Below are 14,112 nucleotides of genomic sequence, written 5' to 3'. Positions count from 1 at the left end.
GGGGCTTATTCCTTCACCCACTTACTTCCCTGGTCCTTCTCGCATGAACAGAGAGCAACAATACCCGAAGTCCAAAGGTTCAAACAATTCAATGTTTATTAGGATGAACTTCCAGCAAGCATGATTCCAGTTTCCTTCCTTAGTGTCCCCCTTCCCAGCTCTGACACCACAGAGCCTTACCTGTATCCCTGTTCCCGATCCTGCCCTTAGCTAAACATGATTCCAATTTCCCCACTCCCATTCCCTGATCCCATTTCCCTCCCACACACACAGACTTCCTGATTGACTGCAGACTATATAGTAAAACTTGAGTTCTGCTTAGCTATACCTTAACCAATCATTTTACTGAAATGTAACTAACCAATCCTAACATATTGTAACATGATTATTTAACCAATTATATCCCATCACCTTAATTAGTTTACACCCAGCAAAATTAATTATACAGCATACAGAAACAATCACAGAACCAGACAGAGATTATACAGACAAACAATAGGGAAATGGGGACTACAGTGATAGAACAACGAAGAAATGAGGATTTCACATCCCAGCTATTGATAAGTGAGTTCTTGCCAGACAGGATGCTATCAAACTAAGCTTCCTTTTACATTTTCTAGGCATTTCCCTTTCTCTGGAGGTGATAGGCATTATCAGGACAGGACTGTATTCCTAACAGCCCAATAGCACCTTATTTCAATGTGACTAGTTTGGAATATGAGGATGTAACCAGTCGCTTCCCAGCTTATGGCTGCCTCCGCTGCTTAGCCAAAGATCTTAGCCCAAGAACAGGGCCTCAGACTGTCACAGTAAGAGAAGAACCTTACACCGGCAGACAGTGATTTTGATTCTTTTTTTTATACCTCTATAACTAGCCAAGTGATAAGAATACACCTAAATTCTTAGAGTATAGGCCTTTAGAGACAGGCCTGAATATCTATATCCTAACAATATCCATTCTATATTAGGTGACTCCCAAGCAGCTTCTGTCATAAATATAAAGGGAAGGGTAACAACTTTCCTGTATATAGTACTATAAAATCCCTCCTGGTCAGAGGCACAATATCCTTTTACCTGTAAAGGGTTAAGAAACTCTGGTAACCTGGCTGACATCTGACCAAAAGGACCAATAAGGGGTGAAGATACTTTCAAATCTGGGGGTAGAGGAGAAGACTTTTGTCTGTCTAATCTGTGTGCTTGCCAGAGAGAGATCAAGAAAGCAAACAATCCAACTCCATTACACTTAGTAAGTACAAGCAAGGAAATGTGTTAGTTTACTTTTGTTTTGGCTTGTGATTTTCTCTGTGCTGAGAGGAAGGTGTATTCCTGTTTTGTTTTGTTTTTTGTAACTTTAAAGTTTTGCCCAGAGGGAAATCCTCTGTGTTTTAAATCTGATTACCCTGTGAGATTAGCTTCCCTTCTAATTTTACAAAAGTGCTTCTTTTACCTTTTTTCTTTCTAATAAAGTTCTGGTTTTTTTAAGAGCCTGACTGATTTCTCTATTGTCCTAAGATCCAGGGGTTTGTGTCTGTGATCACTTTGTAACCAATTGGTTAGGATATTATTCTCAAACCTCCCCAGGAAAGGGGGTGTAAGGGCTTGGGGGATATTTGGGGGGAATAGGAACTCCAAGTGGTCCTTTCCCTGATTCTTTGTTAAATCACTTGATGATGGCAGCGTACCCTCCAAGGGCAAAGAGTTTTTGTCTTGGGAATGTTTTACCCTAAGCTGGAAGAAATAAGCTTAGGGGGACTTTCATGAGGGTCCCCATATCTGTACCCTAGAGTTCAGAGTGAGGAGGGAACCCTGATAGCACCAGCGAAGGCAGGTAGGAGTTAACAGATATGTAGATTGCAACACAGCTCCGCTGAACCCTGCTGAGTGATGGCGCAATGAGCCATGAACATGTGAACCAAAGACCACATTGCAGCTCTGCAAATCTTCAGGAAGGCCGCTGAGGACACCTGAGCTCTGGTTGAGTGGGCTCTCACAATCAGCAGTGGTGGGACCTGTGCCAGCTCGTAACAGGTGCAGATGCAGGAGGTCATCCTGTTGGAAATCCTCTTTGATGACATCAGAAGGCCCTTAATCTTGTCTGCTGTAGTGATGAAGAGTTGGGTTGATCTGTGGAAGAACTTGGTACACTCCAGGTAAAACACCAGGGATATCTGACATCCAGAGTGTACAGCCTCCTTTCCTTCCCAGTAGTGTGCGGCTTGGGACAAAATACTGTGAGGAAGGATGTCCTGGTTTACATGGATGGAAGACACCACCTTTGGTGAAAAGGCCGGATGGGGTTGCAGTTGAACTTTGTCCTTTTTGAACACCGTATATGGCAGCTCCGATGTCAGGCCTTTAAGCTCTGACACTCATCTTGCAGATGTTATTACCACAAGGAACATGACCTTCCATGACAGGTGGGAGAGGGAGCAGGAGCCCATAGGCTTTTGGGCCCGTGAGCCTAGAAAGAACCAAGTTACGGTCCAACTGTGGGACAGGAACCTGGGCCAGTGAGAAGAGTCTCCCGAGACTTCTAAGGAATTGGACCGATATGTCATGCAAAAATACCGTCTCACCTTGGATTGGCGGGTGAAAAGTGGAGATAGCCACAAGGTGCACTCTGATGGAAGAAAGGGGTCAGCCCCTGGTTCTTAAGATGGAGCCGATAATCTAAAATAGATTATAAAGAGGAGCGGGATGGAGAGACGCTACGCTCAGACGCCCAGTGAGAGAACCTCATCAATTTCAACTGTGTTGAGGACTGAAGTTATAGTGGTCCATGCCAGAAGGAAAAAAGAAAGGTGGTTAGAGAAAAGCAGGAGAGAGGGATCCAGTCTATAGTCCGGTAGGTTGCCCTCGAGTTCCCCTTCAAAATACTCGCTTGCGTCCCTGCTTATTGCGGGTCGAGCCCGACTGGGCAGAGGATGGAAGTGGGTGGCTTTGGGGGTGTTTGTAGCCCTTGGTATTTTTGTGGGGCGGTTCCTGCCTGGGTTGGCTCCCTTGGCCCTGAATTGGCTGTGGTTTAAACTGCTTACAGGCTGGACTGGGGAAGTAGAGCCCTAGAGTTTTCATTGTAGTGCATTAGTCTTTTAGTCCATGAAGTTTACTGTTGATCTGTTCTGCAAACAGGGCCTGGCTGTCGAAGGGGATTGGCCACTCTCAGTTGAAGGCTGGAAGATGAATAAATCTTTCGCCCAAACAGATCCAGTCTCTTTGAGCCTTTATTTTTGAGGGTAGCCCCGGGTTGCCCCTGCGTCTCCTTTTGATTAACCATTTCAACTACGAGGGAGTTAGGGGCCGGGTGAGTGTAGAGGTACTTGTGGCCTTTAGCTGACACAAAGTATTTGCGTTCAGCCCTTTTTGAGATGGGGGGGGCAGGGAAGAGGGGTTTGCCATAGGGTATTAGTAATTTTTAGTAATTAGTAATTATCCCTTCATGTAGGGGTAAGGCCACCCTAGCAGGTGCCGTAGAGCAAAGGACATCGAGCAGGGAGTCCGCTGGCTCCTCTAGCTCGTCTGCCTGGAGCCCCAGGTTGGAGGTGACCCTCTTCAATAGTTCCTGATGAGCCTTAGCACCATCTTGCAGAACTGGGTGAGGGGGACCCGTGATAGCTTCATTCAGTGATGAGGATGAAGCCGGTGCAGTGGGATCTGTCACATCCGCTGGTGGTCCAGCTGGTTGTTCCCCTAGGTCCTCCTGGGCCTGTGGGAGGGAGTCTTCCCTTCTGGGGCCTCCACCTCTGGTGGGAGGGCGGGATGCTGAGGCCGATGGCCTATCCGAGGCCCCCGCCACCGACTGGACTGTCTGGGAGGGCTGGGTAAACCCCCACAAGTTCCAGGGGTACCAGGCTGTCACTGGCCACTGGCCTTGGGGCCTTGGAGTCAGTTGTAGTGCCAATTATGTAGACAGTATTGCTGGTGCCAGGGCCTGTCCCACTGTCAAGTACTCCTGCTCAGTGCTGGAGGTGGAGTGGGCAGTGTCAGGCGGCCACAATCGGGCAGACTGGAGGTCCTTCTCTGTGCAATGCCGGCCGATATGCCTTGACATAGACCTTACCTATCTAGACGAGTCCCTCATTCAGGAATTCGGGGACTGATGATATTCGGCAGATCAGCGTCAGTAATCTAGCAATCTATACCTCACGCTACTCTATAGGTAGCGGGACATAGAGCAGGACCGGGAGCTGGAGCAGGCCGGTCATCGGGAGGTTCTCCCTGACTGCGGGGATCTGCATATTGCTGATGGGCATTGGCGAGTCAGTGACCGGTGGCCACATGTGGATGATGGTTCGGGCAACTGGTACTGAGGCCTTGGAGACACCAAAGCCTGTCTCTGTGCTCTTTCCAGGGGATGCGTGCCTCAGCAGGTCTGTGCCAAGTTACCAGTGAACCACGCCTCGAATCCCGTTGTCAGTGCCCAGCATCTGGAGACCAGAGAGGGCTTTGTTGAGCTGCCTCCCGGCTTCCAAGGCTTCGGGCGAGCGCTGGTGGGAGATCCCCCATGATGGGGAGCGATGCAGCTGAAGTGGGGACGCACAGTAAGGTCCCAAGGAGGGTTTACCCCTGGACTGGCATATCACTAGAGCCGGTGTGGGCAGCACCGGTAGCGTCAGGATCTCCTGCACTTCCTGAGGGGCCTCGGGTGTCAACAGGACATCTAGATCACAGAGGTCCTTGTCACCGTCTGGGGTGGCAGGCATGATATGGGATGGGATGGACTGCTTAACTTGAGCTGGGGCCTGACACCCTGATGGAGATGTTGAGCTACCCGGCACAGGTCTTGGTTCCCCTCCGGCCCTGTCTTTTCCCTTACGGGAAGTAGGAGATCTTCCCCTTGCGGTCCTCCTCAGCTTCTTGGATGGAGAGGGGGATTGGTGCCGGTTTGAAGACGGCCCCGGTGGGGTGCTCTGCACCAGGGCTATGGTGCTCGGGGCCTAATTGGACCTCTGCTCCTGTGCCAAGGCTAGTGCTGACTCCATTAGGTGTGCCCTGAGAGAGATGCCTCTCTCTTTTTAGTTCTGGGTTTAAAGGATTTACAAATGCAACACTTGTTGATTATGTGTCCTTCGCCTAGACACCTCAGAAAACTAGCATGAGGGTCACTGATGGGTATAGGCTGTGTCATAAATATAAAGGGAAGGGTAAACACCTTTAAAATCCCTCCTGGCCAGAGAAAAAATCCTTTCACTTGCAAAGGGTTAAGAAGCTAGGATAACCTTGCTGGCACCTGACCACAATGACCAATGAGGAGACAAGATACTTTCAAAGCTGGAGGGAGGGAGAAACAAAGAGTCTGTCTGGCTGTGTGATGTTTTTGCTGGGGACAGAACAGGAATGGAGTCTTAGAACTTAGTAAGTAATCTAGCTGGATATGTGTTAGATTGATTTCTTTAAATGGCTGAGAAATTAGACTGTGCTGAATAGAATGAATATTCTTGTCTTTTTGTCTTTTTTGTAACTTAAGGTTTTGCCTAGAGGGATTCTCTATGGTTTGAATCTAATTACCCTGTAAGGTATTTACCATCCTGATTTTACAGAGGTGATTCCTTTTACCTTTTCTTATATTAAAATTCTTCTTGTAAGAAATTGAATGCTTTTTTCATTGTTCTTAAGATCAAGGGTTTGGGTCTGTGGTCACCTATGCAAATTGGTGAGGATTTTTATCAAGCCTTTCCCAGGAAGGAGGTGCAAGGTTTTGGTGAGGATTTTTGGGGGAAAGACGTTTCCAAACAATGCTTTCTCAAACATAAACCCAGATATTTGGTGATGGCAGTGGAAGTCCAAGGGCAAAGGGTAAAATAGTTTGTACCTTGGGGAAGTTTTAACCTAAGCTGGTAAAAGTAAGCTTAGGAGGTTTTCATGCAGGTCCCCACATCTGTACCCTAGAGTTCAGAGTGGGGAAGGAACCTTGACAGGCTGCTTATAACGATTGCATGAATTAAAGCCTGGGGACTGGGGTATGCCCCGTCCCTAGGCTGAGTCCCATCTGGGACTCACTAAACTGTCACTAACACTAAGGGAACGATTAAATACTAATTATTTTACTACTATTTTATAGGAAAATGTTTGAAAGGAACACTGACCAAAACGCAATGCTAGCTGAAGCAGCAGATGTTCCAGCACAGTCACTGGCAGCCAGATTGGCCAAGCGTGAGCCGGCGGCGCCCTTATACCATGGCATGTGTGCCACTCCAGGGGGCACCAGAGCTGGTCCCCTGTGGATAGCACTGAGGGAAAAACTTCCAGTACCTGTGCATGCGGCGAGCACACACACCTGATATGGAATAGACATGAGCGAGCACTTGAAGAAGAATGTGTGATTTTTAAAACACAGGAACTGAGGTGGGTTTGGATATTAGTGTTGCCTTAGCTGATGCTTTCCTGGACTTTTAGTGGTTGCATTGATAGGAAACTTATTTGAGCAACCTTAACTGGAAGGTTTCAAAGTAGCAGCTGTGTTAGTCGGTATTTGCAAAAAGAAAGGGAATACTTGTGGCACCTTAGAGACTAACAAATTTATCTGAACAAAAATAAATGTGTTCGTCTCTAAGGTGCCACAAGTACTCCTTTTCTCTTAACTGGAAGTTAACTGAAGGTTGTTTTTTGTTTTATGTTTGAAAGAGCCATATTTGAACTATACAAGTATGTACTGCATTGTGTTCCTCCTAGTCACTTTACCACATGTTGGATATAATTATCTTGGAGAGGCTGCAGTTTAGGGTGACAAATATTATACCAGATCTGAGGAATATAAATTATGAGAGAAGGATAAGGGAATTGGGCTTATTCAAATTGGAAAAAGAGGAGACTTCAAGAAGGCCTATGGTGAAAGATGTTTTCCAGAATTAGTAACAGGAATTAATCAATAGGGATGTGATTTTTACACAGATAAATAGTTTGTAAACTATGGGACATCATCTTAACATGATTTCTTAACCCTACTCCCACCTAAATCAAAAGCAACACTACCACTGATTACTATGAAGTAGAAAACTCAGATTATAATAAATCACTAAGCTGAGTAAACTATCTATCTGTTCAGTGACATGCAACAGCTAAAGGTGTAGCAACAGCTGACAGGAAAGAAAACAAAAAGATCTGTTCAGATATCAGACAGATGTAGTGAGGCTGGGAGATAGGCCAGAGAATAAAGCCAGACTAGCAGGTCAAAAGATGGAAATTAGGTAGGAAGCTGGGAGGAAGGACTAACACCAGTCAAAGGAATATTTGTATCATCATAAACAAATCTCCAAGGATCTACTGCCTCATTAATCCGTCCTTCCTTTCCCATTGCTCTGACTGGTCCAAAGTTCTTTAGCAAGAGCTCAACTCCTTTGCTTAGTTATTTTAGGCCTTACAAAGGTCTGCTCTGAACAAGGTCCTGTCCTAAACCTTGGTGAGAACATAGAAACTAGAGCTGGGTGAAATTTTTAGTACAAACTTTTTGGGGGGTAAAAAAATGCAGATTTAGTGAACAGAAACCATGTTATAAATTTATGTCCATTTTGCCAAATTGTTTTGGTTAAAAAAACAAACTTTTCTAAATCAATATATATTTTGTTTTAACAGTTCTGAATCATTTTTAGTGCAAAATTATTGTTTCAACGTGTTCTTTCATTTCATTTAAAAAACAATGATGATATTTAGAAGTGATCAAAATATAAATGAAATATTTCAAATTTAATGAAAATAAATGTTTAATTTGACCATATCTAACTTTAATTCACCAAACATTAAAAAAAAATATTCATTTTCAGTTTAACCTGAAACCATTTTTTCATTTTTCAGAATTGCTAGTGACTCAAAAATTCCTTTATTCACATAACTCTGCTAGAGACCAGGCTTAGCACCTGGCTGTACCTTCCTTTTTCTTCACCCTATTGGTTTCCTGTACCTTTTTGTGCACTTTCTTTGCAGGTAGATTTGCATGTGCATTGTTGGGTTTTAATCATTTAAACTACTATTTAACCCATCAACTTCCTCTGACCAGTAGGAACCAATGGGCCACCAGCATCATCCATCTATAAAGACAAAAGACAAAAAAAAGCAGAGGAAAGAAAAATACAGAAACAAACCATACAAGGTGGTATTTACAGTCTTCCATTCATTTTCAATGGACGGCTGCAATACTATATTTATGCCTCTGTGTCATGGGTGCGTGAGGTTATAACTCATCTACCAGGCAATGGGTAATTTTGCTTATGTTGAGGAGGAGAGAACATAAACCCTCCTTGACAGTACCTCAGGACCCCATCCCAAGCAGGTTTCTAGGATCAGATGTTCCCTCCTGCATGGGCACAAATGCACACGCACACATGCAGACACCCCTTCCACCTTATGAGGCTTCCAGAACTTACATTGGTACTGTGACCCAACTGTGGCCTGCTTCAGACTCCCAGCTGTCTTTCACCAGGTTGCCTCCTGTGCTTCTCTATGTTTCCATTGCAGGAAACTCTGACTGGCATTTCTGACTCTCCCAAGGACCTCTCTTCTCCATCATCAGAAATTACTTTTTTCTCTGCCGTTAATCTGTCCTCTACCTGCAAAACCCTCTTCAATGTTTCCTTCACTCTTTCCTTCCTCTCAAAACACTCTTTCACTCACCATCCTCCATTAATCTCTTCTACATTTATACAACCCCCTTTTCTCTAGCCCCACCAACTCCTCCCATCCCTCCTATATTCCCTTCAAGCCACCTCACGCTTTCCTCCCTCCACACCAAGGCTCCAGACTCTGCTACTCTCTGCTATTCCATACTCTCTGCTACTCTCCCTTGTCTTGCAAATCAAGTTACGATGAGCCAGTAAGTTCATTTAATCATTCCCCAACCCAGCAAAAATAAACCAACATTCCTCACCCTTCAAACCCAACTCAACTATCACACAGAAAATACCTGAGGAACTAGAGAGCTCTTGCTCTGTGTTCCAGACTTCAAGAATCTCACCCTCTGGTGGACCACATGTGGGGAGGTAATTATTTTTGATCAAAGTAATGTAATTTAAAGTAATGTTTTAATTTAAAGAATTAGTTAATAGAAATCTTTTTTAAAATAATCTACAAATGAAAACACTAATGCATTTGCTATTAACAGCAGACCTTGGAGAGAGTTCATTTAATGCTAAAAGTTAATGACAATTTTGTTCTACGAAATTGCGGTGGAGTGATGCCTTAAAACTAGCTTTGTAATCAGTCGGAACACATTTAAAGAGGATTTTATTTGCAAGGTTTAGTCATCAATCTTGCCTTAAATCTATAATCTCTGGTGGGTTGGTCACTTCGTCAGCAAAGAAGAGTAATTTCTACACCAGCTATTCACCCTTTGCCAAAGCGATGTAAACTGATTGATCTATCCCAGTTTACACCCTCAGGACAAAATTGGTCTATTGGCCTCTATAATCCTGAATGACAGCATGGATTACATGATGCACAGCATCTAAATTCACTGGTATTTGCATTCTGGTGACTATGTTTTCAAACTTTTTACTAAATAATTATTATCCCTACCTACTGTAGGCACAGCACTTTACAGTAAAAAAGTCAATAGACATGGCACCTGTCCCGAGGTGTTTACAGTCTAAAGGCCCACTCCTCTCAGTGATACTACAATATAACTTCAATAAGAAGTGATGAGAATAATGAGGATGGGTGGGGAGGAGAGAGAAAGGACCTGTATACAGGAAGGGTAAGAGTTATGTTTAGCCATTACCATCATGTGATTAGAAAATGCCTTCCCGGATACACCTGAATTTTTAATAATTGATTTTATTTATTAAAAATATATTATAAATATTGAAAGTGTTTCTTCATTATGCAATGGAATAAAACTACATGCACTTATTACTTTTTATCATACCACAGCAATAGCATAGAACACTGAACATTTTTGGTTAGATCTGGAGTTTTTAGCCCTGTACTAATGCAAGAGCTGCAGGCTGGCCTCATTAAAAACCTAAATTTAGCAGGAATCCATGTTATTGGTGGTATAAGAATCAGTTCTTTTCCAATTCTTTATTGATAAAAATGTGGAAGGATCAGGCTAATGTGTGGTAAAATGACTTTTCATTGATACTTCAGCAACAGCTTTTAGCAAGTAAGCATATTCCTATACAGCCTGATCCCAATGCAACTAAAGGCAATAAGACTCTTTCTGCTAATTTAATGGACTGTGGATCAGGCCCATCAGCATTAAGGGCCAGAGTTTTACAAGATACTTAGTCACCTAAAGATGAACATAGTCATTGAGTGGGATTTTCAAAAGCATATAGGTACCTAACTCCCATTTCCACTAGGCATATACATGTATGTATCTATCTTTATGCGCTGAAATACCTTTAAAAAAATCTGTTTCTAATGCCCACAGTTTTAAGAGGGTATACCAAAAAAACTGGTGAGCATGTGGAAGTTGGGGATATGTACACAAACAGTTTAGTTTGCATCTAAACTGGGTTATTGTGAACATAATAAAAACTATGCGTCCAAACTTTTAAGGTCAAGTCTTTACTCAGACAAAAACTCCCTTTGAGTTGAATGGGGAATTTTTGCCTAAACACTGTAATTTAGGTTAATTTAAATTAATTTATTTTAAATTACTATACTTGAACTATACCTGAAATATACTATACCTGAACTATACCTGAATATGTAATATTTGTGTAACTTGGCTTCTAAAGAAACATTCACAATAGATTATTGCCAGGGAATTTTTTTTCTGGTCAGGAAACAGTTATATTTTTGGTAAAATGTGAAGTTTTCAAATTTTTAATTTTGCTCATTGTCATTTCTCTACTTGAATAGAAACACATTTTGCTCTGAATTTATTACAAATGCATAGCCTATTTGTTTTCAAGTTCATTTCCCCTGGGATAAAGTGGTAGTAAATGGATAATCCATGGCTTGATTTCACACAGTTGGGTATCCCAGCATGCAATGGGAATAGAGCAAACGAAAGAATCGGAACATTTATAACAGAGCTCCCTGCAGACTCATTATTGGCAGTGCCACAAACCATTACAAAACTACAGACCTGAAAGGCAAGCTGTGGGGAACAGAGTTTTCTGAAATATTCATCAACAATATATGGGTTAAATAGCTAGAAATTGCATTATGCCTTACTATGAGTTGTGCTAATTTAGCTTCTTATGTAAAAGACCCATACTTGTATCTTTCTATTACATATATCTTAGCTTATATGGATGTAGTAACATTGCATCTTTGAAAATGCATCTAGAAAGGTAAAATTGTGGGTGATATGATTTTCAACCTTCTAGGCTCTACACCTCTGTTTTGGAAGAAAGGAACTGAGAAATGAACTGCTATACAGCTTTATTACAGATCAGGATGTTGTAATTCAGTAATGAGATCTAAATTGACAAAACAGCTCTATGTAGCTGTCAATCTTGGTTGCAAACTCTGCTTCAATTTTTGGAAATATTTATTCTAGCTGTGCTGCGTATAGAAATACCCAGAATACTTCTCCTGTTCATCTTTCTTTCATAGCCATCCCAGTGTCTGAAATCTCATAATAAACCAAAATATTTTATAATATCAAGGTTCTAAAATAGTTTTTATAATTTAAAGTTATATATTCTGAAATTATATTTTCTCATTTTTAAAATAAAGACATGATTGTAATAAATTAAGACCTCACAACAGTAGTTTTCCAATTTATCTATAAAATCTAAAGTCCAAAGCATCCCTTTAATCTGTGTATTTCTAAAGGGACAAAAGTTTTATATTTTTGCAAAATCAGAAGTGACCTATTGAAGAAACTGATATTACTTACAAAAGATTTTATGTAAATTGACTTTCGAACTGCGAGTGGAAAAGTTGCTGGTTATGCTGTACATGACTTCATGACTTTTTCATCATCAGTTATGGCATTTTAAAGACTCAAGCAAACCTTCATTTCTTACTTGTGTACCTTATCATAAGAATATAAGAATGGACAAACTGGGTCACACCAAAGGTCCATCTAGCTCAGTATCCTGTCTTCTAACAGTGGCCAATGCCAGGTGCCCCAGAGGGAATGAAATGAACAGGTAATCATCAAGTGATCCATCCCCTGTTGCCCATTCCCAGTGTCCGGCAAAGAGAGGCTAAGGACACCATCCCTGCCCATCCTGACTAAGAGCCATTGGTGGACCTATCCTCCTTTATTTATCTAGTGTTTTTTTTTAACCCTGGTCTTCACAACACCCTCTGGCAAAGAGTTCCACAGGTTGACTGTGTTGTGTGAAGAAATATTTCCTTTTGTTTGTTTTAAACCTGTTGCCTATTAATTTCACTTGGTGACCCCTAGTTGTGTAAAGAGAAGGAGTAAATATTTACTTTCTCCCTATTTACTTTCTCCACACCAGTCATGATTTTATAGACATCTATGGTCTCGCCCCTTAGTTGTCTCTTTTCCATGATGAAAAGTCCCAATTTTATTAATCTCTCCTCATACGGAAACTGTTCCATACCCCTAATTATTTTTGTTGCCCTTTCCTGAACCTTTCCAAATTCCAATCTATCTTTTTTGAGATGGGGTGACCAGATCTGCACACAGTATTCAAGATGTGGGCATACAATAGATTTATATAGAGGCAATATGATATTTTTTGTCCTATTATCTATCCCTTTCTTAATGTTTCCCAACTTTCTGTTAGCTTTTTTGACTGCCACTGCACATTGATTGGATGTTTTCAGAAAACTATACATGACATCAAGATCTCTTTCTTGAGTGGTAACAACCAATTTTGACATGTACAGTTGGGATTATGTTTTCCAATTACTGCATTACTTTGCATTTATCAACATTGAATTTCATCTGCCATTTTGTTGCCCAGTCACCCAGTTTTGTGAGATCCCTTTGTAGCACTTTGTAGTCTACTTTGGACTTAACTATCTTAAGTAGTTTTGGATCATCTGCAAATTTTGCCACCTCACTGTTTACCCCTTTTTCCAGATCATTTATGAATATGTTGAATACTACTGGTACCAGTACAGACTCCTGGGGTACACCACTATTTACCTCTCTGCCTTCTGAAAACTGACCATTTATTCTTATATTTTGTTTCCTAGCTTTTAACCAGTTACAGATCCATGAGAGGACCTTCCCTCTTATCCCATGACAGCTTACTTTTCTTAAGAGGCTTTGGTGAGTGACTTTGTCAAAGGCTTTCTGAAAAATTAAGTACATTATATCCACTGGATCACCCTTGTCCACATGCTAGTAGATTGGTGTGGCATGATTTCCCTTTTAAAAAAAACATGTTGACTTTTGCCCAACTAACTATGTTCATCCATGTGTCTGACAATTTTGTTCTTTACTACAGTTTCAAACAAACAGTTTGCCCAGTACTTAAATCAGGCTTACTGGCCTGTAATTGCCAGCATCACCTCTGGAGCACTTTTAAAAAATTGGTGTCACATTAGCTATCCTCCAGTCATTTGGTACAGAAACTGATTTAAATGATAGGTCACAGACTACAGATAGTAGTTCTTCAATTTCACATTTGAGTTCCTTCAGAACTCTTGGGTGAATACCATCTGGTCCAGATGACTTACTACTGTTTAATTTATCAATTTGTTCCAAAACCTCCTCTAATGACACCTCAATCTGGTACAGTTCCTTAGATTTGTCACCTAAAAAGAATGGCTCAGGTTTGGGAATCTTCCTCACATCCTCCTCAGCTATGAAGACCAATGCAAAGAATTCATTTAGTTTCTCCACAATGGCATTATCGTCCTTAAGTGCTCCTTTAGCATCTTAACCATCCAGTGGCCCTACTGGTTGTTTAGCAGGCATCCTGCTTCTAAAATACTTATTTTTTTATTACTATTACTTTTTGAATCTTTGGCTGGATTTTCTTCAATTCTTTTTTGGCTTTCCTAATGATGTTTTTACACTTCACTTGCCAGAGTTTATGCTCCTTTCTATTTTCCTCACTAGGCTTTAACTTCCACTTTTTAAAGGGTGCCTTTTTGCCTGTCATTGCTTCTTTTACTTTTGTTGCTTAGCTATGGTGGCACTTTTTTGGTTCTCTTACTATGTTTTTTTTAATTTTCGGTAATACCTATGTATCTAAGTGGAGCTTCTATTATGGTGTTTTTAAAAAGTTTCCACACAGC

This window comes from Dermochelys coriacea, chromosome 4, assembly GCF_009764565.3.
Source record: "Dermochelys coriacea isolate rDerCor1 chromosome 4, rDerCor1.pri.v4, whole genome shotgun sequence".
Lineage (NCBI taxonomy): Eukaryota > Metazoa > Chordata > Testudines > Dermochelyidae > Dermochelys > Dermochelys coriacea.
This window is presented reverse-complemented; position numbering follows the sequence as displayed.